The 27,633-nt window shown below is 38.6% G+C and overlaps 1 protein-coding gene and 1 long non-coding RNA gene across 4 annotated transcripts in view; one reads left to right on the plus strand and one right to left on the minus strand.

The window, feature by feature from the left end:
- The window catches only part of LOC131101392 (uncharacterized), a 38,957-nt gene extending 12,418 nt beyond the window's left edge, over positions 1-26,539 (minus strand). The window contains exons 1-2 of the long non-coding RNA XR_013627664.1: positions 26,289-26,539; positions 11,510-11,676 (exon numbers count right to left, since the gene is read on the minus strand). This is a non-coding gene — a long non-coding RNA (uncharacterized LOC131101392). The remainder of the gene's footprint in view (positions 1-11,509; positions 11,677-26,288) is intronic.
- Positions 1-27,633, plus strand: part of ext1c (exostoses (multiple) 1c) — a 72,237-nt gene that overhangs the window by 27,402 nt on the left and 17,202 nt on the right. The gene's annotated exons all lie outside the window — the stretch shown is intronic.

Below are 27,633 nucleotides of genomic sequence, written 5' to 3' on the forward strand. Positions count from 1 at the left end.
AATATATAATCGGATTCCCAGGGGTGGAATATTCCTTTCCCCAATCCGATTGAGATCGGAAAGTTGTCAGGCTGCATTCTTCTTCGTGGTGTTCTTCTTCTTCTGTTTTTTATTGGCAAGCAGCTTTTGTGTGCATTAGCGCCATCTGTGGAACAGAATCTAAACCCTTCTATACGCCATTCACAAGTCCAGTTTTATTTAAAAAGAAAATACATATCTATATAAAACATGTGTCGAGCTTAATTATAAAATATTAGCAAGATTGAACTTTATCTTTTCCTGTTCCCCGGAACACGCAGCTCCAGACGTTCTTCGCTTTTAAAAAAAATGGAGGCGAGCAATCGGCACTGGACTGCTGCGGAAAGTTTGTTTTTGATTCAAACTAAATTTCAAGACTGGATGAAGGGAAAAATGCGAATACGGAGTTATTCCAACAAGTGAAAGAAAAACTGGAGGAAGTCGGTATCACGTAATGTTGGTGTTTACGCTTTACTGGGCATGCCCCATTGACTATTCTGGTTGATTATAGCGGCGCATGTAGACACACCATTGGAATATTCCTTTCCATGTATACCATTGCTTTCGGAAAGCCTTAATGTTTTATTTGTTCAGCAGTGTTTTCTTTTCATCCTGGGCTGTTTTTGTGAGGCCTGCAGTTATTTGGGTGTTGTTGTGGGGTCTTTTGTGACCTCTTCAATGAGTCGTTGCTGCTCTCTTCTGGGTCATTTTGGTTGACTAGTGGTATATCGGTCATAAACAAACGGGTCAAAAGAACGAGTTCTTTTTTTGTGAACGGAATGAACGAAGTCACCACCCCTTAAATGCTCGTTCAATTGCCGGACCCGGGAGCTGAGACGCTTGAATGCGGAGGTCTGTCTTAATACTTCAGATCAGTTGTTGCTGCTGGTGAGTCGGAACGACGGACTGACTGGTCTATGCACAGGGGGAGATTACAGGCTAATAACCGAAATGAACAGATCTTTTTACTAAATGAACCGGGATGATTTGGTTCACTAAAATGAACGGTAGTTGGTAGTGGGTCACAGACTTTTTCCATGTCACCACATGAAAACAATGACATGATATGTTTTTTTTGCTTAATTTTGATACTGAATTGCCCTTTCCAGATGTAAGCCAGTAAGTGAACCCATGCCGTCTGCCACAAAAGGCAAAAGCATCTACCATGACACCAGCAAGGATATGCCATTTAAGTACTGCTGATTGCAAATTTTCACCCCCCCCCCCTACAGTCCTGCAAGTGTTGCCTGGCTCATCCTCCTTTTATTCCCATCCCGCTGTACATAAAAATAACAATGTACATGACGTTTGACACACGCATAATGAGCAAGGTGTCAATCACCGTTTTGTTGTCATTCCACGTTCCTTATCTCGCCTCCCCAGATGTGCATTCGTGGATGAGAAACTTGAGTCTGGCAGTATTTTCCCCCTACTTTCTTTTTCAATGGACTCTCTCCCCAAGAAGCGGCACCGATTCTCTTCGCCTTTTCCCTCCAAAGCAAAGTGATCGGGCAGTCCCCCCCCACATGCCAGTCAACTGGTCAGAGCTAATTAACCACTAATCTTTCAGCTGTCACTTTGTGAGGCGGGAGTTGGACTGACTTCAATCTCTCGCTCTTGTCATCGCTTTTTTTTTTTTTTTTTCCCCAAAGAGCTTTAGGGTCTCTTTTTAGACAAGCACTGAGCCAACCGGCACGACTCAAACTCAGACCCCCCTGTGCACAGTTCTGACATCAAATACCTGGTCTTATCCGGTCTTGACAGCCAGCAGACGTCAGCCACCCACAGGAAATTGAAAGGCTGACTTGATGGAATGACAAAGCACTGTAATTCCACTGCGAACACTTGAGAAAGCGATGTCAGCCCTGGAAAGTGGGGAGTGGTTTGAGGACAGGCTGGGAAGGAATGTAATGGATTCCTTGAAATGAAACGTGGAAGGAAGAATATCGATGGGTGTGATTGAGCCTTTTTAGTTTTGACTCGAGTCATCCTCTTTAGACTTGGACGGACTTTATTGATCCATAAATGGAATGAACAGAACTGGGGGGAGTCTTGTCTGAGTGAGTGGGTGGGTCGGTCATGTTGGGTGAGTCAAGTCATTTTTGGTCATGTTTCTTGGAAGACCCTTCAATTCAGGGGGTCTCAAACACGCGGCCGCGGGCCAAATGTGGCCCGCAGGACACTAGTTTGAGGCCCCCGATATGAAAGTTTAATGCATGTTTGATATGGATGCTGTATGGTATCATGTACCCAGAAAAAATTATTACGTTTGATTAATGTTCATGTTAAAGGTTAAATAACTGTTAATAGTTATCCTCCCTATCCGTGTGGAAGTGGTAAGTTTTTGACTATTTAAGTTTAAAGGAAATAACTTGGAGGCTACCGTTTAGGTCGCTAGCTCTCTAGTTTGCGAGTTAGCATATGTCTCAAGACCCTGCAGTTGTGCAATATGTTGTAAATACGCGCCCACGGGCCAAATGTGGCCCGCATGACACTAGTTTTGAGGCCCCCGCCTTGATATGAAAGTTTAATGTTAGTGCGGCCCGTGCAAGTTTGATATTAATGCTGTATGGTATCATGTACCCAGAAAAAATTATTACGTTTGATTAATGTTCATGTTGAAGGTTAAATAACTGTTAATAGTTATCCTCCCTATCCGTGTGGAAGTGGTAAGTTTTTGGCTATTTAAGTTTAAAGGAAATTACTTGGAGGCTACCGTTTAGGTTGCTACCGCTCTAGTTTGCGAGTTAGCATGTGTCTCAAGACCCTGCAGTTGTGCAATATGTTGTAAATACGCGCCCGTGGGCCAAATGTGGCCCGCAGGACACTAGTTTGAGGCCCCCGCCTTGATATGAAAGTTTAATGTTAGTGCGGCCCGTGCAAGTTTGATATGGATGCTGTATGGTATCATGTACCCAGAAAAAATTATTACGTTTGATTAATGTTCATGTTGAAGGTTAAATAACTGTTAATAGTTATCCTCCCTATCCGTGTGGAAGTGGTAAGTTTTTGGCTATTTAAGTTTAAAGGAAATTACTTGGAGGCTACCGTTTAGGTCGCTACCGCTCTAGTTTGCGAGTTAGCATGTGTCTCAAGACCCTGCAGTTGCGCAATATGTTGTAAATAAAGAGTATAAATGTGACTATAGTCGTGTTTTGTCATGTCTACAGGGCTCTAATAATGCTTTGTTCATTTTAATCTGAAAAAAAATAATTTGTCTACCCACCAACTATATGTGGTTTCTTAAGTTTTTATTATTTGCCGTTTTATTATTATTATTACATTTATTTATTAGTGATTGATTGATTTTCTTTATTCTTGATTTATTTATTTATTTTTCATCTTATTTTGTGTAGAAAAATAAAAAGTAAGATATTTGAGAACGGTGGAATGTTTTATCAGAGCTTTTCTTGTAGAAAATTGGAGCCAAAGCAAAGTTTTTTAAATTTTTTAGTTTTTAATAAATGCGTTTTTTTTTGTTTTTTTTTAAAACCCAGACCCTAGCTCCAGTGGCCCCCAAGTAAATTGAGTTTGAGACCCCTGCTTTAGTTCATTCTGTCACAAAATGAAGAAAGTCTTTAACTTAGGTTGATTCAGTAGCGATGTCCTGAAATATGTTGGCATTTGATCAGTTTTTTTTTGCCTTAATTAAACGCAACATGTTGTTGTATACGCTCATTGGGGGACATTTTCCAGACTTTTTTTTCCTGGTCTGCACTTTCTATGCCTGTATTGTTTTGTAATTACTGGATTTATCTACCCCTGAGGTCCCATTGTTCCTCATTTAATTCATCTTTTTGTTTTTCTCCTCAACTCTTGTTCACTGCTGACCTTCATTAGAAGACATTTTTCCTTGCTGGTAAATGTTTTATTGTATTATAATACAAGGACAGAACAGAATGGCGTATTTTGAAGGACTGATGTTTTCACTCAGTGGTGAGTTGGTTTTTAAGTACCACCCCTTCGCCGGACAGTTACGATCTTTTATTTGTATGTCTTATGTAGTTAAAAATAAAGTGTCTACTTCCTGACATTGATTGATTTTCGCAAGATGCATTGAATGATATCAGCAATTGGTTCCAGATCCGACAGTGATAAGTGAATTTCCGGTAGGTAGTATTCCTTATTTGCGTATATGGAATATGTTTTGTACTTAGAGCCAGATCCGACAGTGATAAGTGAATTTCCGGTAGGTAGAATTCCTTTATTATATGGAATATGTTTTGTACTTGGAGCCAGATCCGACAGTGATAAGTGAATTTCCGGTGGGTAGTATTCCTTATTTACGTATATGGAATATGGTTTGTACTTTGAGCCAGATCCGACAGTGATAAGTGAATTTCCGGTAGGTAGAATTCCTTATTTATATGGAATATGTTTTGTACTTAGAACCAGATCCGACAGTGATAAGTGAATTTCCAGTAGGTAGAATTCCTTATTTATATGGAATATGTTTTGTACTTACAGCCAGATCCGACAGTGATAAGTGAATTTCCGGAAGGTAGAATTCCTTATTTATTTGGAAAATGTTTTGTACTTAGAGCCAGATCCGACAGTGATAAGTGAATTTCCGGTAGGTAGAATTCCTTATTTATATGGAATATGTTTTGTACTTAGAACCAGATCCGACAGTGATAAGTGAATTTCCAGTAGGTAGAATTCCTTATTTATATGGAATATGTTTTGTACTTACAGCCAGATCCGACAGTGATAAGTGAATTTCCGGAAGGTAGAATTCTTTATTTATTTGGAAAATGTTTTGTATTTAGAGCCAGATCCGACAGTGATAAGTGAATTTCCAGTCGGTAGAATTCCGAATTTCTATGGAATATGTTTTGTACTTAGAAAACAATATTCAAAAACAATAACAAAATTTGAGTTCTCTGGACATGAAAGTCACCTTTACACTCTTATTACCCAATGCAGTAGACGTAATAAGAGAAAATAAGACATATTAAATAAAATTGTGTTCTGGTGGCACGGACAGGAAGTGACGTCTGTTTTTTGATACTGCCGCAAGAATCGTCCACGTTAGGGATCATTGTCCTTGTGAGATAAATCAAACCTGCACCTTTGCTTGTTGTTTCCGGCAATCAAGTCTGGTGCTTGTGTGTCTCACCGAACATTACAGTAACATTACAAACACCTAGATACCAGCGTGAAATTCGTGTATTCCTCAATGGCATTGGCATAAGCATTTAAAAAAAATGCTTTTTGCAATAATGAATGAATTCAATTTGATAACCAAGGCCAAACCACACAGCCGTATTTGCTTTTGCACCCCTGACATTTTGTGCCGGAGGTAACAACCTACAAAATGCCACAGGTTGACATTATGCATCATGTGAGAGACAATTAAATTTGCAATAATGATTTTTGAACAGGCGCAGCACTGTAAGGGGTTGGGCATTTGAGTCACTAAATGTGGTCTCTGCGGATTTGCGTTACTGCTTTTTCATGTGTGTTTGATCTGTGTGTGTGTGCACGCATGGGGGGCGTAATTGAGTGCATGTTAATACACATACCCTCAACCCCCTAGAGATCTATACAGTTGATGATTGTGCTGCAGAAGGAAGATACTCAACTCCACGTCTAATTGACTTTACGCTTCATTATGTGTTTATGTGTGTGTGTTTGTACGTTTGTGTGTGTGTGGGAGCTGATTCTCCTGTCAAGGGTACATTATTTAAATGGATATGAACTATTTAAATGAAGTCCAACAGCATGCCGGTATTGATGGAGGATGTGGGATGTAAGGAATCCAGGAGAGGAGGAGTGAGACGCGGATAAACATGTCTGGCTCTTGGCAAGGGGTTTGTGTTGTCATTGTGGTTGTGCTACACACTATGCATGGGATTCGCTGCAAATTCTTCACCAGATATGAATTGTGTAAATTAATCGATGTACTTCTTTTTGTACATGCAGTACCTCATGTGGCCTGTGGCTTTCAGGACTTTCGTCCAGAAAACTCAAATTTTGTTATTGTTTTTGAATATTGTTTTCTAAGTACAAAACATATTCCATATAAATAAGGAATTCTACCTACCGGAAATTCACTTATCACTGTCGGATCTGGCTCTAAGTATAAAACATATTCCATAAACATAAATAAGGAATTCTACCTACCGGAAATTCACTTATCACTGTCGGATCTGGCTCAATGTACAAAACATATTCCATATAAATAAGGAATTCTACCTACCGGAAATTCACTTATCACTGTCTGATGTGGCTCTAAGTACAAAAATATTCCATATACATAAGGAATTCTACCTACAGATTTATGGTAAAAAAAAAAATTTCATACACACACACATTCTAACACCAGTGAAAAGTAAAGAGTGTTGGTTTTGGTCCCCAATATGTTTGGCTTTATTCAGTATTGAAGTACTTCTTGGCACGTAATGTTGAATACATTTGATGTGAGCTTTCCAGCTCATTTTATTATCTGTTATGACACCTGGAAATGTGTTTTCACACAGCCTGCCAATGTCTGCACCATCTATTTGTATTTGATCTATTTGGGTGTCTTTTACGCAGTTGACAAATCACAAGAAAAGGCAGCACTAACTTGAAGTAATATTACTTGGTCCCGGTGTTGACCCCTGTGGTACACCACAAACTAAAAGGTTTTGGGGTTAGGGTCGGCTTTTTGGGGATGGAAACTTTGATTACGAACTTAGAGGTTAGGTGGAAGTGCAGTTTGACGATAATGGTAATGGTTTTATTTCATTTGAACATGCATCAGATTACAATTGAATGCATCCCATAATCAGTTCACAGTTCCACATGTCCAAAAGGAGTAGGAAGAAGCAAAGCTTATTAAATCCTACCCCTCCATCTGGTACTTTTACAATCAGTAACTGTTACATTTGTTCACTTCCTGCTTTCCTAATATAGTTTAAGTTTTTTTTTAATTTTAATAAAAAATTTTATCCCAATATAATTTAAGTTTTTTTACAATTTAAATTTTAATCCCTCCATCTGGTACTTTTACAATCAGTAACTGTTACATTTGTTCACTTCCTGCTTTCCTAATATAGTTTAAGTTTTTTGGGTTTTTTTTTTGGTTTTGTTTTTGTTTTTTTGTTTTTGTTTTATTGTTTTTGTTTTTTTGTTTTTTTTTTAAATAATGTACCTCGTACCGAAATACCCCCATACATTTGAAGATTCATACGAGTGAAGATTGCTTTTATAGTTATTAGCCCCATATTTCCACACAATAAGTAAGTTATGGTAGAACCAGAGAGCAATAAAGAGTGTGGAGTGATTTCTGATTGAGAACAAATTTTGCTTTGTTCAATACTGAAATATTTCTGGCCACCTTATGTTGTATATTTGTAATATGAGGTTATCAGCTCATATTTTCATCTATTGTGATCCCCAGAAATTTATTTTCGTTCACCCTTTCAATGTCCACACCGTCTATTTGTATTTGCTGGTGCGCGTCCTTTCTGCTGTTACCAAACAGCATAATTTAGGGATGATTTAAATACGGTATGATGGCGATGACTGCCACTGTTTGTCATTTTACACACAACCAGATGTGTTAACGGCGTCGACATTAACACAAGAGTCAAGTGTTAATGTGTTACATGCAAGGCTCTGTAGAAGTGTGAGAGGTCCGACTAAGATCATACTAAGTGAGATTATATCCTATGACTTACGGAGACTACGCATATTGGACACAGGCCACATAACGGCACGTGAAGCGCAATGATCTGGTAAATTCAGTGGCAATTTCACCGGAACTGTTTCGACTTCTTATGAAGGAGAACTCTGTTGGTCGCAAGGGGCTCTTTCATGAACATGAAAGTAATATCCAGTACGATAAGCGAGGGCAGGGTTGTGTTCAGCTATTAAATTACATGTTTAGTAGGTTATAATAATTAAGACGCATAAAGACGTACTATAAATAATTTAAGACGCTCATAAAGATGTATACTATTGACAAACGGCCGGTCATGCAACTTATAGTTCAGAAAATATGGCAACAATTCACCTAATGTAAGATTTATACATCAGTTTTCAGGTAGATTATATGTCGGTTTTTACTTTGCCAGTATAGAAGCTTTTAAATTAATTAAATTAAATTAAATTAAATTAAATTAAATTAAATTAAATTAAATTAAATTAAATTAAATTAAATTAAATTAAATTAAATTAAATTAAATTAAATGTGATCATTAAATTTAATTTAATTAAAAAAAACATATATTTAAATTTAATGTGATTATTTTATTTTATTTAATTTTATTTTATTTTATTTTATTTCAAACGTTAAAAACATCCAAAGCACAACAAACCAACCAAAATCAATACAAATAAAAATACCTATGTATATATAAATGTACACATGTTCGAAAGGGAGTGGGAAGAAGTCAAGACTTATCTAGTCCCACCCCCCCTAAACACCCAAATTCCAAACCTCATCCCAAAAAAAACATATATTATTCCTTGTCTACACAGAATAAAAACCCCACATCCAACCACCCTCACCCAGCTTGAGGCACCCAATCACGTGCCAAGAGCAACCAGTTCATTATTAGTCATCCTATCGTACAGTCATCACAAGCTAACATGGATATAAAACATCAATGTTATGGTATTGTTTCAATGAGATTGAAAAATAAAAGTATGTGAGAGAAAAAAAGAATAATATTCTTTAAAATACCTCAAATTACAGTGTTTTTTTCCATTATATTTTGTTTATTTATTAATTTATTTAATTTATTTTTTTTTAATCCCTGCTTCAGAAGCTTCTGAAATGATTTAATCAACAAAACCTGTTCAAAGTAAAAAAAGAGGTCATTTAGGGGGGTATCCGAAACGCTAGGCTGGTTCTTATTGTTCCTCATGGTGTGTACATCCTGTGTATTGTTTGCAAGGGGTGGGAATTTTTAACCACTTCGCAACTTCATTCAATTCCGTCTGCACGATGCATGTGATCATTTTTTAAATTTTAGATTTAGATCTAAAATTCTTTAGACTTTCTTTATTGTCATTGCACAATAACACAGCAGTGAAATTGCCAACGAAATATTGTTGCCTGGCTTCCGTATAATAATAAATAATCATGTGGAGAATAAATAGATGACATCAAATATGAACAATGTACAGCGTAAACGGTAGTTTGTACAAACAATGTAAATAATTTTGAATAAATAATAATAATTTAAAGTGATGGTATGTGCCGCTACCATGAGCTTCAAGACAATATCTGTGATAGTTGTAGTTTTGTAACTATAAGGTGACTAAGTTTTTGTATATCACTAGTTTGTTAGCTGTTGTTGCTCTTTGTTTTTTTTAAACGTGTTACAGCAAAATACAAATAATACGCCAATGACTCTCGATTGCCCTCCCGCCTACAAGCCCAAAATCCTGGTGCCCCAACTGTAACGTCAGCATTTTCTATATTTTTTCCCAGGTTGAAATGGCTGTAATGTCCATTTTTTTTCTGCTGTTGCGGAATAATGTCATGGTTGATGTGGGTGGTGTTGCAGCCTTTGGCGAGGAGCGACAGTCAGTCATGTTCTGTCAATCATGCGGAGGTCGGCTAATGTAGAAATAAATGTATTTGCTGCTTCAGTTTCTCTACTGTGTATGTTGAGAGGAATGAAGATTAGCCGCAGCAAGACGGAGTATACGTATATGTGTGTGAATGAGAGTGGACCCAAGTGGAAGAGTGAGGTTACAGGGAGAAGAGATACAGAAGGTGGGGAATTTTAAGTACTTGAGGTCAACAGTTTAGAACAATGGAGATTGTGAAAAGTAAGTGAAGAAGCGTGTGCAGGCAGGATGGAACGATTGGAGAAAAATGTCAGATGTGATGAGTGATAGAAGAGTTTTAGCTAAAATGAAATGAATATACAAAACTGTGGTGAGACCAGCCATGTTGTTTGGTCTAGAGACAGTGCCAGCAGAGATGAGGATGCTGAGGTTCTCATTGGGAGTGACCAGGATAGATAGGATCAGGAAGGAGTACATCAGAGGGACGTTACATGTTAGAGACCAGACTGAGATGGTTAGGACAGAGGAGAGATAGTGAATATATTGGTAGAAGGATGCTGAGGTTCTCATTGGGAGTGACCAGGATGGATAGGATCAGGAACGAGTAACATCAGAGGGACATTAAATGTTAGAGACCTTGGAGATAAAGTCAAAGAGGCCAGACTGAGATGGTTCGGACATGTCCAGAGGAGAGATAGTGAATATATTGGTAGAAGGATGCTGAGGTTCTCATTGGGAGTGACCAGGATAGATAGGATCAGGAAGGAGTACATCAGAGGGACATTACATGTTAGAGACCAGACTGAGATGGTTAGGACAGAGGAGAGATAGTGAATATATTGGTAGAAGGATGCTGAGGTTCTCATTGGGAGTGACCAGGATGGATAGGATCAGGAACGAGTAACATCAGAGGGACATTAAATGTTAGAGACCTTGGAGATAAAGTCAAAGAGGCCAGACTGAGATGGTTCGGACATGTCCAGAGGAGAGATAGTGAATATATTGGTAGAAGGATGCTGAGGTTCTCATTGGGAGTGACCAGGATAGATAGGATCAGGAAGGAGTGCATCAGAGGGACATTACCTGTTAGAGACCAGACTGAGATGGTTAGGACAGAGGAGAGATAGTGAATATATTGGTAGAAGGATGCTGAGGTTCTCATTGGGAGTGACCAGGATAGATAGGATCCGGAAGGAGTAACATCAGAGGGACATTACATGTTAGAGACCTTGGAGATAAAGTCAGAGAGGCCAGACTGAGATGGTTGGGACATGTCAATGAATGATACAGAGCATACTGGATGGTTTTTGTTATTGAATACGTCCTAATACGCTTCTGCCGTGGAGACTATGTATCTGTAATATGCAACTATACAGTATATATGATACGCGACTGGGTTGAGAATTATTTTTTTTTAGACAGAAGTGTTGTTTAATTAGGATGCTAATTTATGATTTTCAGTATTTCAATTAATTTTGGACTACAAAATATGGCTGTTTGATACATTTTTACAGATCAGGATGCGTTCAGGCGTTATGTATTGTATCCATATACTCTTGAATTAGATGTATTACAGCTTCTGTAGCTTTAGTTTGTGTCTTTATTGGTCTAAAACGTTATAAAGTGTCATTTTTTGTGTCAGTTGCCATATGCATATGTGTTGCCATATGTGTGGAAAACAGGATACCTTATTCTGTTAGGATTTTATAAAAGCATGACAGCTGTCAGACAAGTTCATCATTTAAGGAGTTATACAGTATCTGATGGCGTTCAAGCCAAAATAGACTCTTATGTAAAGTACTGTAATGTACTTTAATAGTAATGTTGGACAATCAGAAGTGTGTCCGTGGCAGACTTAAATAAATCAATAAATCAATACAAATTGTATTCGGTCACCAGAATATAAAGGATTCAAAATTCCCTTTTCCCTCAAGAGAATTTTGTCGCGGCCGATGTAGTGTGTGTTGTCGTGTTTGTTTACCAGCCTCGCGGCCAACCGGCGAGCAGACTCTCAATGGAATGTTCTCGAGAGGCTCTGGAGTGAGTCCAAGTCCTCCACAGTGCACCCACTGTCTCCATGTCTGTGCACAGAATGCTACTCAAGCTGTGGATGGCTACTTTGCAAATGTTTCTCGGTGAACACCCTGTCTGTGGAAAGGAAAAGAAAAAAGTGCTTAAAATAAAGTTTTTAGGTTTGAAACAACTAAGCGCTAATGATGATGTTGGGATCTTTTTTCCGTAACAGATGGAAAGTGCTATCTGTCTTAAGTGTTGTTTTCTATTGTTTTGGTTACATGGCATCTGCTGTCAGTCGTAAGTTCTCGGCTCATTAGTTTTCATCATTCTTTATCTTTGTTGGGTGACCTTTGCTTCAGTGCCGTTGCTGTCTTTTTATTGAAGTTTTTGCATATAATATATATATTCGTACCTTATTTTTTTACTTGTGATTGTGTCTCACATTAGAATTGTATTCAGTTGTGGAAGATTGATAATATTCATATACAGTAATCCCTCGTTGGCTTCAATCTATTACAGGTTTTCAAAAATAGATTAATGAATAAATCAATAATCGCAGCTTCAGGGTTGAATAAGGTCTATTATTATTTTAAAAATGCATATAAGCAAATTTGTTGTATTTCCATGCATAAAATGAACAAAAATACAAATTTAAGGCATTCAGAAGATTTAAAAAAATGTGATTATATGGAGTATTACTAGTATATTATGTCTTATGTCTTACATTATGTCTTATATATATATATATACAAATTTAAGGCATTCAGAAGATTTAAAAAAATTGATTATATGTAGTATTACTATATTATGTCTTATTTATTCATGTCTCTTATATATATATAAATTTGAGGCATTCAGAAGATTTAAAAAATTTGATTATTTGTAGTATTACTATATTATGTCTTATTTATTTATGTCTTATATTATGTCTCATATATAATATATATATATATACAAATTTAAGGCATTCAGAAGATTTAAAAAAACTGTGATTATATGTGGTATTACTATATTATGTCTTATTTATTTATGTCTTATATTATGTCTTATATGTATATATATATATAGATAGATAGATACAAATTTAAGGCATTCAGAAGATTTTTTAAAAAATTGTGATTATATGTAGTATTACTATATTATGTCTTATTTTTCTTATTGTGACTATTGGATAATACAAGAAAAAGTGATCATATGGGCGTTTATGCCTAGAAGGCTGTAGTAATATTAAAAAAGGTTGTAAACAGGAATGCTATTTTGCTATTCATTCATTCATTTTCTACCGCTTAGCCTCAGAAGGGTCGCGGGGGTTGCTGGAGCCTATCCCAGGCGTCTTCGGGCGTGAGGCCGCCGACAACCTGGAGTGGTCGCCAGCCAAACAACCATTCACACTCACATTCATACGTATGGACAATTTGGAGTCGCCAATTAACCTAGCATGTTTTTGGAATGTGGGAGGAAACCGGAGTACCCGGAAAAAAACCCACGTATGCACGGGGAGAACACGCAAATTCCACACATAGATGACCAAGGGTGGAATTGAACCCAGGTCTCCTAGCTGTGAGGTCTGCGCGCTAACCACTCGTGTGCCGTGCAGCCTTTATTTTCTGTAAATCTTATTTTCAAATGGAAATATTGATGTCCATAAAAGTGCGTCATGCTCAATCATGCAAATTAGGTAAGGACGCAATATACGTACTTCACCACCACAGATAGATTACACCCCTGTGGGGAAACACTATGCAGGCAATCCAGCTGTTTTTAAATGTTAGCTAATGCATGTGAGTCATTGTTTGTCGCACCCAAAACAAGTGCAGTCACAGTCAGGCTGTGCATGATTCAATTTAAGTCGAACGCCGCACAAACTGTTTGTTTTGTGTTAAGGCATTTTTTTGCACCGGTGCCCATTTTTTTTTGTTGTGATTCAGATAAGCCGTGGACTTAGCATTGCGTTCGGGTTGTTTGCATGCTCGGTAGCTGTTAAACTGAGCACGGATGCTTTTGCTTCCACAATAGGGACATGACTCCACTGACGCGACCTCTCGTGTCTGCTTTTTCTCTGAGCAATTTATGTTTACGCCTACGATACACTGACCCCTGTCCTCGCTATGCATCGCTGAGATGAAAACACACAAATGTGAACTACCTCGCATGTTTCCCGGTCTAAGAGGCATATATACAGAACGTGTGTATAGAAGCTCTACACAATTGGATTAAAATACGGTGCAGGTGACATTTACAAAGTCATGACTTCTTCTCTGATACCAGCAAATGTGAGGAAGATCTTAAAGGCCATGCCCTCCATCCTCTGAAGACTACATGTAGTCATCTCTTAAGCTACTGTCTGGCTCTGAACGCACACACATGGCAATATATATATACATTCTTTTACCCGCTTCCCCTTTGCACGGAAGCCTTTATATTATTGATGCGCTGCTTGTCCACTCGAATGAAGATGCTAGGCTGAGGAAACAGCTTTTGTCAAGTTGTGAAATTTTTTCTGGGAGGTTAAATACAGGTCGACATTAGTTGGAATTTACAGTCGCAGCAATGTGCAGGACACGTGCACATTGATGGTAATGGTAATGGTTTTATTTCATTTGAACATGCATCAGATTACAATTGAATGCATCACATAATCAGTTCACAGTTCCACATGTCCAAAAGGAGTAGGAAGAAGCAAAGCTTATTAAATCCTACCCCTCCATCTGGTACTTTTACAATCAGTAACTGTTACATTTGTTCACTTCCTGCTTTTTTTTCATATAATTTAAGTTTATTTTTTAATAATTAATTTAATAATAAAATAATAATATGAATAATTTAATGAATTTTTACATTTTTATTTTTATTTTTATTTTTATTTTTATTTTTATTTTTATTTTTATTTTTATTTTTATTTTTATTTTTATTTTTATTTTTATTTTTATTTTTATTTCATGACTGGTTCAAGACTCTTCATCCTTGTATTTAGCAAACATCAACTGCTTGTATTGTTTCTTGAATTGGCTCATCGTTGTGCATTGTTTGAGGTCCTTACTCAATCCATTCCATAGTTTGATTCCACATACTGAAATGCTATGGCTTTTTAACGTAGTCCTAGCATATAAGTGTTTATGATGTGTGATGATTCTTAACATGACAAAAAATATGCAGTATAAATTCATTTTTCTACCGCTTTTCCTCATGAGGGTCGCGGGGGAGGGGTGCTGGAGCCTATCCCAGCTGTCTTCGGGCGAGAGGCGGGGTTACACCCTGGACTGGTCGCCAGCCAATCACAGGGCACATATAGACAAACAACCATTCACACTCACATTCATACCTATGGACAATTTGGAGTCGACAATTAACCTAGCATGTTTTTTTGGAATGTGGGAGGAAACCGGAGTACCCGGAGAAAACCCACGCATGCACGGGGTTTTCCACACAGAGATGGCCGAGCCACCACTCGACCGCCGCGCCGCCCACAATATAAATTATTTGCAAAAATATTCTATCTATAGTAAATATTGCTGTTGTCTTTGCATCGGCATTAGAGTCCCAAGGGAGGAAAAAACAATCTACGGTTTTCTTATATTGATTACTTGAGTAGTTAAAGGATTTAATCTTGACTTTGTAATGCATCTTTGTCTAGCCCCCCCCACCCACCACCAGTGGGAGATTACTCGCTAACATGGAAAAAAAAAACACACCACATTAATATCTGGAACAGGTTAAGACAAAGCGGCTTGTGTGTTAAATGCATATGCACCAAATCCTCTGAAACTGCATGTACCGCGTTCGTATGCGACCCACTCCTCAGACTCTGCACGTTGGCAGCATCAACACCATAAAATAAAGGCTGCAGTGTCGATGAGCTGCCAAGCCACACCTCCATTGATTGATTTCACAAACCATTTAGACCCCCCAACCCACCCACCCCCCTCGAGCAGCCGCTCTCGGCTCTCTCCTTCCTTGCTTAATCCTTCCTCTACTAATATAGCCCCCCCTTTTCCTGCCATCACCAAGCATTTTGAATTGACTCCTGTTACTGCGCTGTAATATATCTCCAGATCTCCCGTCTTGGCACTTTGCAATTCTCTGTGCCCTTCAGCCGTCTTCAGAGTCCAATGACTTTGTGTTTATGACCCGTGCAAAAAAAAAAAGACATCTGTTCTCTGCCTGCCTTGTGCTGTCTCTTTTGACTGCTGCTGAAGCTCCGTCTTTTCTGCTTCACTTGTCTGCACACGTCTGCAGCGAGTCCGCTTCAGACCGACTTCCGTCTGCTGAATATCCTTCGCAAGGGAAAGAGGTTACCGCCGAGCTCCACACCACAAAAATGGCTTTACTGACATTCCAGTAAGAAAATAGAACCGCTTAACCAGGAAAATAGGAACTGTAACCAATTGAGGGTGTCGCAGAGTAATTGTGATTGGGTAAAATTGCGTACATTTTCTGGTTGGCATACAGCATGCGGTGTTATTAATACCCTACTGTGTTCTTTATGTATTTTTTTTCCACAAACGGTCCCTGTTGGCAGCTTTCTGAGGCATGGAAACAGGAACCGGAAGTCAGTTCCGTTGCCCGTCTATGATGTCATCAGCAGTTGCCTATGTAGTTTTTTTATTGATTAGCACAGTTACGCCACAAGTCAACGCAAACAATGTTGACACGGACAGAGTTATTTCTCGAGTTCAATAGTGTCATATAACTTGTCTTTGTTATTTAATGCATTTTTGAAAAACTGCAATAAAATGAAATGAATGAAAAATTCTCAATGGAAAACTATAAAAACATGATTTGTGTTCTCATTTTTTGGCTTTCTGGAACAGATTCATTGGATTTAAGTATGTTTTGGTTAGTCAGAACGACATTATTAATTAAGCTAACGATGCACTGTATACTGGAAAATGATAAACATCTACAAAACATCAGAATATATATGTAGCCAAAAAACAAAAATCATATATTATGATCTTATGTATGTCATATTTAACTCCGCCAAGCACAAGCACAGCCTGGAGTTTACGTATGTTGTTGTCGATGTTTGTCTGTTTGTGTTCAAAATAACTTGAAAAGTTGATGACATTTTCAGGAATTGTCGGAAATGGGATATGGAAGAACTGATTAAATTTTGTTTTTTTTGTCTCGATCCAGGAATTTTTAACAATTTTTTGACAATTTTTGGCATTTCATCATTCCACAAAAACTGGTCAGAACACTTTGAACAAAAATATAGGACAGGTTTCCAACAGGTTCTACATAATATCACAGAATAATCAAAAAAATTATGATTATTTTTTTGGTGTGAATCACAATATGGGTTCTAGTTTGAGGGGATCTACTGTACTGGCAAATTTACCAACCCAAATTTATGTGAGTACCAATCGGACCTCCATCAGTCCAATTATACTTCTTTGTTATAATAGTATATAGTAATAGTAATAGTGTTATAATAATATAATTGTCATAACAGGACATTTATTATCAAAGGTTGTGTTGTTGTTAGTGTATCAGTAGATATCAAAATACTGATATTCAGTCCCAATGGGTATTCCGTTGTGTTTCTGGAGGAAATAATTTAAGGAATAATCCCACCTGTTGTAGCAACATAAGTGTATGTAACAACATAAGGAGTGGTTCCTAAAATAGTAATTAATCGCAGTTCCGCGGCTCTGCAAGCCCCCCCTCCCTCCCCGGTTGGTCAAGTTAAAGCCTCGGCCTGGGTGTGCCCAAGCTGGGATACCCATTAAGTCTCCCATTTCTTTAAAGTGAGACTTTTAAAGTTGTTGGAAAAGTTACAAACTGTGTGTTTTCTTTATGGTTATGCATGAGTCATACAGGTTATTTCATAACAACGGTCCATATTTACAGGACAGTATTAAGCCAGGCTTCGTCGTGACTCAGTTTTCCGTGCAGATGCGGAATATGCAAAATCCTTTAAAGCCATATGGCTAATAATAGAAGGGAATTTTCCTTTGCCGATTTTTAGTAGCTACTGGACCAACGATATGGGTTGATATCTTACTATTACAGTGCATGTGATTTTTGAAGAGAAAGGCCATAATGGTCCATAAATGTATTGTAAAATTTCAATTTGGTCACATTTTGAAAGAAAGAGGAGTGAGGTTAAAATGTCATATCACATTTTGGGGAGCAGGTCTGAGCACCCGTTTCAGCTCAGTGCAACATTTCTTTCTTTGTCTTCTGTTGCCCCCAAAAAAAGCTAGTAAAGTTGACTTAATAATTCAAAAGATTTATGACTATTTCAAGTACCTTCGCCCATGCCTTCCTATAATAAATGTAGGTAAAAACACTGGTGTCGAACTTCAATAAAATGTGAGATTTGAGACTTCAAAAATACCTGAAAAGCTGAAGAGCACATCCTCATATGAAACGGACTAAAGTGTTGATTTACGATTCCCATAAAAAATATATAGTTGCGCCCACAGCGTAGTCTCGACGGCCTCGAGCGTGTTGAAAGCTGGATTATTCTCTGCAGCATCAATAAAAAGACTCATGTTACACTTTAAGCAAAACTAATGTTATTATACTCGTATTTCCGAGTGCATTGAAAGCAATTTTGCTAAGCATACATAACAAACAGCGGCAATGAACTTCAGCACTTCAGTTTGAGTATTATACAATGAAACCTCGGTTTTCCAGCAGCCCAGTTTGCGTATCATTGCCGAAATTTAACCTCTGTTTTTGCACAGTATTGTGTATCACACACCATACATACGTGCAGTTAATTTATGGCTAATATTGTGACATTTGCTTTACTTCAGAAGTATTACTAATAGTCAAATATGCAAGCATGTACCAATAAGAGTCTAAAAAGGGGAAAACTATTATTTTAAAGTTTTCCCCATAATCGTTGCATCTGTACATTAGGGCGCTGCAAAGACGTCAGCCTCCCTCAATATTCATTCATTCATTTTCTACCGCTTATCCTCACGAGGGTCGTGGGGGGGGCTGAAGCCTATCCCAGCCTCTTCGGGCGAGAGGCGGGGTACACCCCGGACTGGTGGCCAGCCAATCACAGGGCACATATAGACAAACAACCATTCACACTCACATTCATACCTATGGACAATTTGGAGTCGCCAATTAACCTAGCATGTTTTTGGAATGTGGGAGGGAACCGGAGCACCCGGAGAAAACCCACGCATGCACGGGGAGAACATGCAAACTCCACACAGAGATGGCCGAGGGTGGAATTGAACCCTGGTCTCCTAGCTGTGAGGTCTGCGCGCTAACCACTCGACCGCTGTGCAGCCCCAATTAAATATTTTGCTTAAAAAAATGCATTATAGGAAAGCTTTAAACATTTTTTTTGTATTGGTACATGTTTGTATATGTATAACTTTTGTGTGTTAAGTTGCTGTGTGATGAGTTTAGTGTTGTCTGTAAGATGACAACCTACTGCAGTTTACAATTGGTTGACAAGCACATTGTGACTTTTTTCATAGCTCATGATCTGATCTGGCTTCTGTCAAATTAAGAGGGCACGTGGGGCTTATGTATGTACGTATCAGGCTTTTTCTCAAAATTTATCAGGTGTGGCTTTTACACTGGAATTTACTGTAATGCACTGTGTGAGTCCAACTGTGTTTATAAGGTGTTAAACTAAAAACCACAAAAGTAGGTCATTGTCCCCCAGCATATCACCTGACTATATGTAGTTATTTCTGAACTAACACAGTTACAGTCTGTTTTTTAATTGATCAAAAAGTTGCAAATGCCAGCACTTTAAACAAAGAAAGTTAACATGATTTCTTGTAGGAATGTTAGGTTGTTTTTTTTTGTTTCTTAGATGGACCTTTTGAAACTTTTGTTCCACTGTACTGTACAGTCAAAGCAGCGGGAAGACCGAGGCCCTCTTGCTACAATGACATTTTATGATGAATGGGAGGGCTATATGAATAGCAGCTCTATTTAGAAGCGGCTCCATAGAACAAACCGCCGTCCGTTGATCGTAAAACATGAGGTCAGTGCTGTTTGAAGCCCAAAACTAGATCCAGTCTCTATTTTTACAGGCTGGTGGCCAATCTTTTGTGACACAGATTTCATTAAGCCTGGGAAAAATTGTTTTGCTTTGAACTTTGTACACACATTGTTCTAAACCGGTTTTAGACCTTTATGGTAGCAGGTATTGGTCTTTGAGAGTTTAAAGGGTAGGGCATGCATTTTTGATTGATAGACACACACAACACTCACATTCTCGTTCACGTTCCCACCCATTTGATTTCAAAAAACGTACATCAGGACATTACTCCCCCGATCTTATTCTGGATCATCTTTTGGCTTCTAATTTGATTCAAATCTGATTCAAACCAATCCAATTTCAGTGTTCTTAGCTACAGCAATTATAAGGACTTTCCCCCACAAATCCCACATTTATTATAATTTCATAGTTTTGGTCACAGTGTTCCCATTGAAAATAAATGGGCAAGTCAGTACCCCCCTACTGGTGGAAATTAATTTAACATTCAGCATTTTGTGGAGGGTCAGGCAGACACTAGAATGGTTGTTTCCCAACAAAAAAAGTTGACTTCTTCAAGTTATGTTTGCACAAATCCCACATTTATTGTAATTATATAGTTTTGGTCACAGTGTTCCCATTGAAAATAAACGGGCAAGTCAGTACCCCCCTACTGGTGGAAATTAATTTAACATTCAGCATTTTGTGGAGGGTCAGGCAGACACTAGAATGGTTGTTTCCCAACAAAAAAAGTTGACTTCTTCAAGTTATGTTTGCACAAATCCCACATTTATTGTAATTTTATAGTTTTGGTCACAGTGTTCCCATTGAAAATAAACGGGCAAGTCAGTACCCCCCTACTGGTGGAAATTAATTTAACATTCAGCATTTTGTGGAGGGTCAGGCAGACACTAGAATGGTTGTTTCCCAACAAAAAAAGTTGACTTCTTCAAGTTATGTTTGCACAAATCCCACATTTATTGTAATTTTATAGTTTTGGTCACAGTGTTCCCATTGAAAATAAACGGGCAAGTCAGTACCCCCCTACTGGTGGAAATTAATTTAACATTCAGCATTTTGTGGAGGGTCAGGCAGACACTAGAATGGTTGTTTCCCCAACAAAAAACTTGACTTCTTCAAGTTATGTTTGCACAAATCCCACATTTATTGTAATTTTATAGTTTTGGTCACAGTGTTCCCATTGAAAATAAATGGGCAAATCAGTACCCCCCATACTGGTGGAAATTAATTTAACATTCAGCATTTTGTGGAGGGTCAGGCAGACACTAGAATGGTTGTTTCCCCAACAAAAAACTTGACTTTTTCAAGTTATGTTTGCACAAATCCCACATTTATTGTAATTTCATAGTTTTGGTCACAGTGTTCCCATTGAAAATAAATGGGCAAGTCAGTACCCCCATACTGGTGGAAATTAATTTAACATTCAGCATTTTGTGGAGGGTCAGGCGGTAGAATGGTTGTTTCCCAACAAATATACTTGACTTCTTCAAGTTATGTTTACACAAATCCCACATTTATTGTAATTTCATAGTTTTGGTCACAGTGTTCCCATTGAAAATAAATGGGCAAGTCAGTACCCCCCTACTGGTGGAAATTAATTTAACATTCAGCATTTTGTGGAGGGTCAGGCAGATACTAGAATGGTTGTTTCCCCAACAAAAAACTTGACTTCTTCAAGTTATGTTTGCACAAATCCCACATTTATTGTAATTTCATAGTTTTGGTCACAGTGTTCCCATTGAAAATAAACGGGCAAGTCAGTACCCCCCTACTGGTGGAAATTAATTTAACATTCAGCATTTTGTGGAGGGTCAGGCGTTAGAATGGTTGTTTCCCAACAAATATACTTGACTTCTTCAAGTTATGTTTACACAAATCCCACATTTATTGTAATTTCATAGTTTTGGTCACAGTGTTCCCATTGAAAATAAACGGGCAAGTCAGTACCCCCCTTCTGGTGGAATTTAATTTAACATTCAGCATGACTTGACTTCTTCAAGTTATGTTTGATTCTCCAGAGACGCATCTTGAAGTGATGAGATTTCTTTTATTGTTTGTTTGTTTTTGTTTTTTTAATGAGCCTCCCGGTGCGTTGTCTCGAGACTCTCGAGACACAAAAATTGTTTAAAAAATAAAAAATAAAACCCTGCCATTGATGTGTAAATTCACCTTAAAAAATTCATCTCTTGTTTCACCCAAAAGACCATTTTGAGGCACCGCTCGTTCCACCTGTACTTCCTTCTTTCTTATCGCCAGCCTGACTCTCATCATAGCTAGCTAATGGGGCAAAGGGAAAGGTCTCCCGACAAGCTCCCACCTTCTTCACTTTAAGACATATTGGAATCAAGCATCCAACTGTAATGGAAAATGAAAGGAAGATTGCGGCCCGTGCATCCAGTGGAAGAGTCGGCGCCTCTCTCGCCTCGATATTTATAGGCAGAAAACCTGATTTCAGATCAGTCACGCTAGACTTGCAGCAGACATATACTGCATGCTGGGGGGGGGGCGAGCCTAGTGCGTACATTTTCTAGTTTGTTCTCTCAATCTTCTTGCAATGAGTTCAAGTTCTGCCTTATTTCTTTGCTGGACATAAAGCTTTGTTTTTCGCTTTGCTTGGATTATTGGAGTTATCGCTTTTTCTTTATTTTTCAGGAAGTGTAAACATGCATCTGTGAAAATCAATACTTTAATTCTTGTTAATATAAATGTTTTTTTTTATTGTTTTAGACATAGTCTGGCTGCATGGTGGAGAGTGGTTACCGCGCAGTTTTCTCCGAGTACTCCGGTTTCCTCCCACATTCCAAAAACATGCATTAGGTGAATTGAACACGGGTTATTGTTGTGACTGTAACCCACGCCAAGCTAAAAGTCAACTCTGATGCCACTTCCTGTCCACTCCATTAACACTCACATTTACAGTATACACACCAACACAAGCACAAGTCTTGGTTTTTGTCTTAAATAACTTTTTTACTCTTATCATGTCGACTAAATTGGGTAATATGAGTGTAAATATGACTATAGGGGTGTTATTTCATGTCTAGAAGGCTCTAATAATGTTAACACGTACTTCGGTACATGACAAAAATTTAAAAAAAAACTTAAACTATATTAGGAAAGCAGGAAGTGAACAAATGTAACAGTTACTGATTGTAAAAGTTACCAGATGGAGGGGTAGGATTTAATAAGCTTTGCTTCTTCCTACTCCTTTTGGACATGTGGAACTGTGAACTGATTATGGGATGCATTCAATTGTAATCTGATGCATGTTCAAATGAAATAAAATCATTACCAATTAACATAGCATGTTTTTGGAATGTGGGAGGAAACCGGAGTACAAATAAAAATAAATAAAACAAAAATACTAGTAAAAATAAAAAAAGAAAAAAATTAATTAAAAATTTAAAAATTAAAAAAGAAAAAAAATAAACAAAAAAAACTTAAACTATATTAGGAAAGCAGGAAGTGATCAAATGTAACAGTTACTGATTGTGAAAGTACCAGATGGAGGGGTAGGATTTAATAAGCTTTGCTTCTTCCTACTCCTTTTGGACATGTGGAACTGTGAACTGATTATGTGATGCATTCAATTGTAATCGGATGCATGTTCAAATGAAATAAAACCATTACTACCATTACCAAAAACCCTACTTAGGAGTTGGTAAACAGGTTTTCTATGCTCCAACTATGAAAACACTCCAGTTATAAAGAAGGAATCCTACTATTATGTTGGAAAACTGCCATATAGCCCAGTTTCCAAAGCGGAGGAATCATACTCTGATTTAGAACGTCACTATTCTTCAATGAACCGCAGCTCCGCAGTGCCAGCTGCACTCATGCTTAAATTTAGGCAAGAGAAAACTAAAATGCCAATGGCCCGACTTATTTTCCAACATTGACGCTCATGTTTTCATCTCCAGGAGTTAAAACCGCAGACTTTCAAAGCCTTGTCCCAATGTCCTTCACCCCCACTGCTCCCAGCTCTTGCTCCTAAATATTCCAAACTCCTCTTCCATCTTTCTCCTCCCTCGTCACAGAGGAGCAAAGGCTCTGATGATTTCATGGTCCAAGTTAGTATTCTGCTTTGCTTTTAGCCTAATGGAGAGGCAGCTGTGCTCCCATTTCTATATATAACTAAACAGCACCGCATGATGAGGCTTGTGGCACCCACTCAGGAGCTGACCACTACATGAATATTCAGTATTTCAGGTACAAATATAATAATAAGCCAAATTTAATCTCCCGGCTTTCTGTTCTCCTTTTTCGGATAATTTCTACAGAAAAATATTTTAAGTGGTTTATATGTGTATGTAATCCGTTAGGATTAACATGGAAAAAATGGTTTATAGTGAAAATAAAGCACTTGGATAAACCAGGCTGGAATGACTTAGATTGCAGTATTTAATGTTGCCGTAATCTGCATAAAACTTCCATTTTGGCAGTATATCAATGTTCACTTCTGATTCTCGTGTACCTTTTTTTTTTGGAGGAAAAATAACTGTTCTCAATGTATTCAGAGTATTCGTCTTGCGTGATATTTCTGTTTTGCTGATGGCTGTGTGTGTGTGTGTGTGTGTGTGTGTGTGTGTGTGAGAGAGAGCTGGGTGGAGGTATAAGTAACAGTGTTAAGGGATCAGCTGGTTGTGGGCTTGTATCTATTCAGATTAGAGAGCTTAGTCCCTTTTGCTCTATGTGTAATTAATAAGAGATGGAGAGGGAGAGGAGCCATGCACACACACACACACACACACACACACACTGCAGAGGAGGAAACGTGTGTATGAACTCCTGTTTTTCCTCATTTGGTGAGACTAGTGGCCAGAAACTGGAACAACAATACTAACTAACATGTGTCTGTTATGTCTTAATTTATGTGGTTATGTGGTCTACACCAGTGGTTAGCATGTAGGCTACACAGTCAGGAGACCTGGATTCGAACCTCTGCTTGGGCATCTCTGTGTGGAGTCGAGTCCTCACCTAATTTGCATCATTGGGCTTTTTCTGCTTCATGTGCATTAGCTAACATTTAAAAACAGCTGGATTGCCTGCACAGTGTTTCCCCCCACAGGGATGTAATCTATCTGTGGTGGTGAAGTATATTGCATCCTAACCTAATTTGCATGATTGGGCATGACGCACTTTTATGGACATGAATATTTCCATTTGAAAATAAGATTTACGAAAAAAATAACCGTCCTAGGTGGCTGCACGGCGGTCGAGTGGTTAGCGTGCAGCTAGGAGACCCGAGTTCAATCCCACCCTTGGCTATCTCTGTGTGGAGTTTGCATGTTCTCCCCGTGCATGCGTGGGTTTTCTCCGGGTACTCCGGTTTCCTCCCACATTCCAAAAAAACATGCTAGGTTAATTGGCGACTCCAAATTGTCCATAGGTATGAATGTGAGTGTGAATGGTTGTTTGTCTACATGTGCCCTGTGATTGGCTGGCCACCAGCCCAGGGTGTACCCCACCCCTCTCTTGCCCGAAGACAGCTGGGATAGGCTCCAGCATAACAGCGATCCTCATGAGGATAAGCGGCATAGAAAATAATGGGTGATATGAGCGCAAATGTGACTTTAGGGGTGCTATGTCATGTCTTGAGGTCTCTAATGATGTTAAAATTGTACTCAATAGGTCATAAACAGGGGTGACACAGCGGTCGAGTGGTTAGCGTGCAGACCTCACAGCTAGGAGACCCGAGTTCAATTCAATTCCCACCCTCGGCCATCTCTGTGTGGAGTTTGCATGTTCTCCCCGTGCATGCGTGGGTTTTCTCCGGGTACTCCGGTTTCCTCCCACATTCCAAAAACATGCTAGGTTAATTGGCGACTCCAAATTGTCCATAGGTATGAATGTGAGTGTGAATGGTTGTTTGTCTATATGTGCCCTGTGATTGGCTGGCCACCAGCCCAGGGTGTACCCCACCCCTCTCTTGCCCGAAGACAGCTGGGATAGGCTCCAGCATAACAGCGACCCTCATGAGGATAAGCGGCATAGAAAATAATGGGTGATATGAGTGCAAATGTGACTTTAGGGGTGCTATGTCATGTCTTGAGGTCTCTAATGATGTTATAAAGAGATTTTCTTTGCTCTAACTTAAGAAAATATTGTGTTTATCACAAAGGACTCCTACTTCGCACAAATTCACCTATCACAGACAGACTTAACCGTGATAAATGAGGGATTACTGTATGTTGAAATGTGCTAAAAATGCTCCTAATAATTTGTACTCCTTTTAGGATGTTTGATAGCAGTTTAGTGGCAAAGCAGAGAATGAAAGTGCTCATGCTTTTGTATGACATCTGCTACTTTGTGCGAGTTGACAGCGAGTCGGGACCGCTTCTCTTGTCGAAACACAAAAGCCCTCGCTCTTGTGCAAACAAGAAAAAAAAAAAAGATAAATATGTGATTTTCTTTTCTTTTTGTTTTTCATTTGATCAATTATGTATCTGGATTTGTTTTCTCCGCGGGATTAAGTCTGCATTTCAGTTTTTGTGATTTGAATATAGATGAGCCGAGAGATTGTGAGCTACGGAAAAGATGGATAGGAAGGAGCGGTTTGAAGGAGGTGTCGTATCTGTCCATCTGTTACAAGGGCAGGCAACAGGGAAGATGGCTTCCTTTCGTGTGTGTATAACAGCTGCAGGATAAGATTTAGCAAATTCTCGGTTTTCTGATTATTGCTGAAAGTAGGAGAGATGGATGGACGTGGGCTTCAAGAATGAAGTACACCTTGGTTTGTCAAACTTAAACGTACTCTTACCCGGTCATGTTGTCCCTTTTTGGCTTGTCTTTGCTACTCAGCAGCAGGGTCATCCCTGACATCTTCTATCCTGGTGGAATCCTTCCCCGTACTTCAATGGAAAGAAATCTAGATGGGAATGCAAAAAGTGTATCGTCAGTGACATATATTGCAGCCAAGGGCTTTGTAGAGCTCCAGTTGGTTTGCCACCAGCTGCTTATAATGATCTGCCGTGTAGTTTCCAGGAAACCATTTCCGCTACAATTAGCCACGTTTACATGGACCCAAATATTCCAATTCCATTCGGGTTATTTGCTCAAACGGAAAGAATCTAACCTCATTCCGAAAGAAAAAAGTGCCAATCCGAATGAATATATAATCGGATTCATTCAGGGGTGGAATATTCCTTTCCCCAATCCGATTGAGGTATCTTGTACCGACAATCGACTGCGTTCTTCTTCGTGGTGTTTTTCTTCTTCTGTTGTTTATTGGCGGTTGGCAAGCAGCTTTCGTGTGCATTAGCGCCATCTGTGGAACAGAATCTAAACCCTTCTATACGCCATTCACAAGTCCACTTTTATTAAAAAAAAGAAAATACATATCTATATAAAACATGTGCTGAGCTTAATTATAAAATATTAGCAAGATTGAACTTTATCTTTTCCTGTTCCCGGGTAGCGTTCTTTCAGCGAATGCTGAGATATGACGTAACACGCAGCTCGAGATGTTCTTCGATTTTAAAAAATGGAGGCGAGCAATCGGCACTGGACTGCTGCGGAAAGTTTGTTTTTGATTCAAACTAAATTTCAAGACTGGACGAAGGAAAAACTGGGAATACGGAGTTATTCCAACAAGTGAAAGAAAAACTGGAGGAAGTCGGTATCATCAGTGATGTTGGTGTTTACACTTTACTGGGCATGCCCCATTGACTATTCTGGTTGATTATAGCGGCGCATGTAGACACGCCATTGGAATATTCCTTTCCATGTATACCATTGCTTTCGGAAAGGTCATTCGGAAAGAGAAAAACTCCTCATGTAAACGTGGCTATTCATGGCATTTCTCTACATGCATTCATTCTCTACACTGTACGTTCTAATAAACTACAATTTTTACCTTATTTTGCATACTTTTCCTATTTTGACCCAATATGCAATAATGCACTTCTGACTTATGGCCTAAACCAAGAACACTTTCACTTTTGTTCCGGAAGCATTCCACTTGTAGACCAATGTTATTGTGTGCAATGAACCCACTAGTGTAGTGTAATGGACTGCCACTTGAGACTGTCACCACGGTGACTGATGACGTAGTAACAGGGAGCAACTGGGGGTTTTAATATCTTGCCCGGGGATACTTCGACATG

Source organism: Doryrhamphus excisus, linkage group LG7 (genome assembly GCF_037039965.1).
Source record: "Doryrhamphus excisus strain RoL-2023G ecotype Guam linkage group LG7, RoL_Dexc_Guam_v1.1, whole genome shotgun sequence".
Lineage (NCBI taxonomy): Eukaryota > Metazoa > Chordata > Actinopteri > Syngnathiformes > Syngnathidae > Doryrhamphus > Doryrhamphus excisus.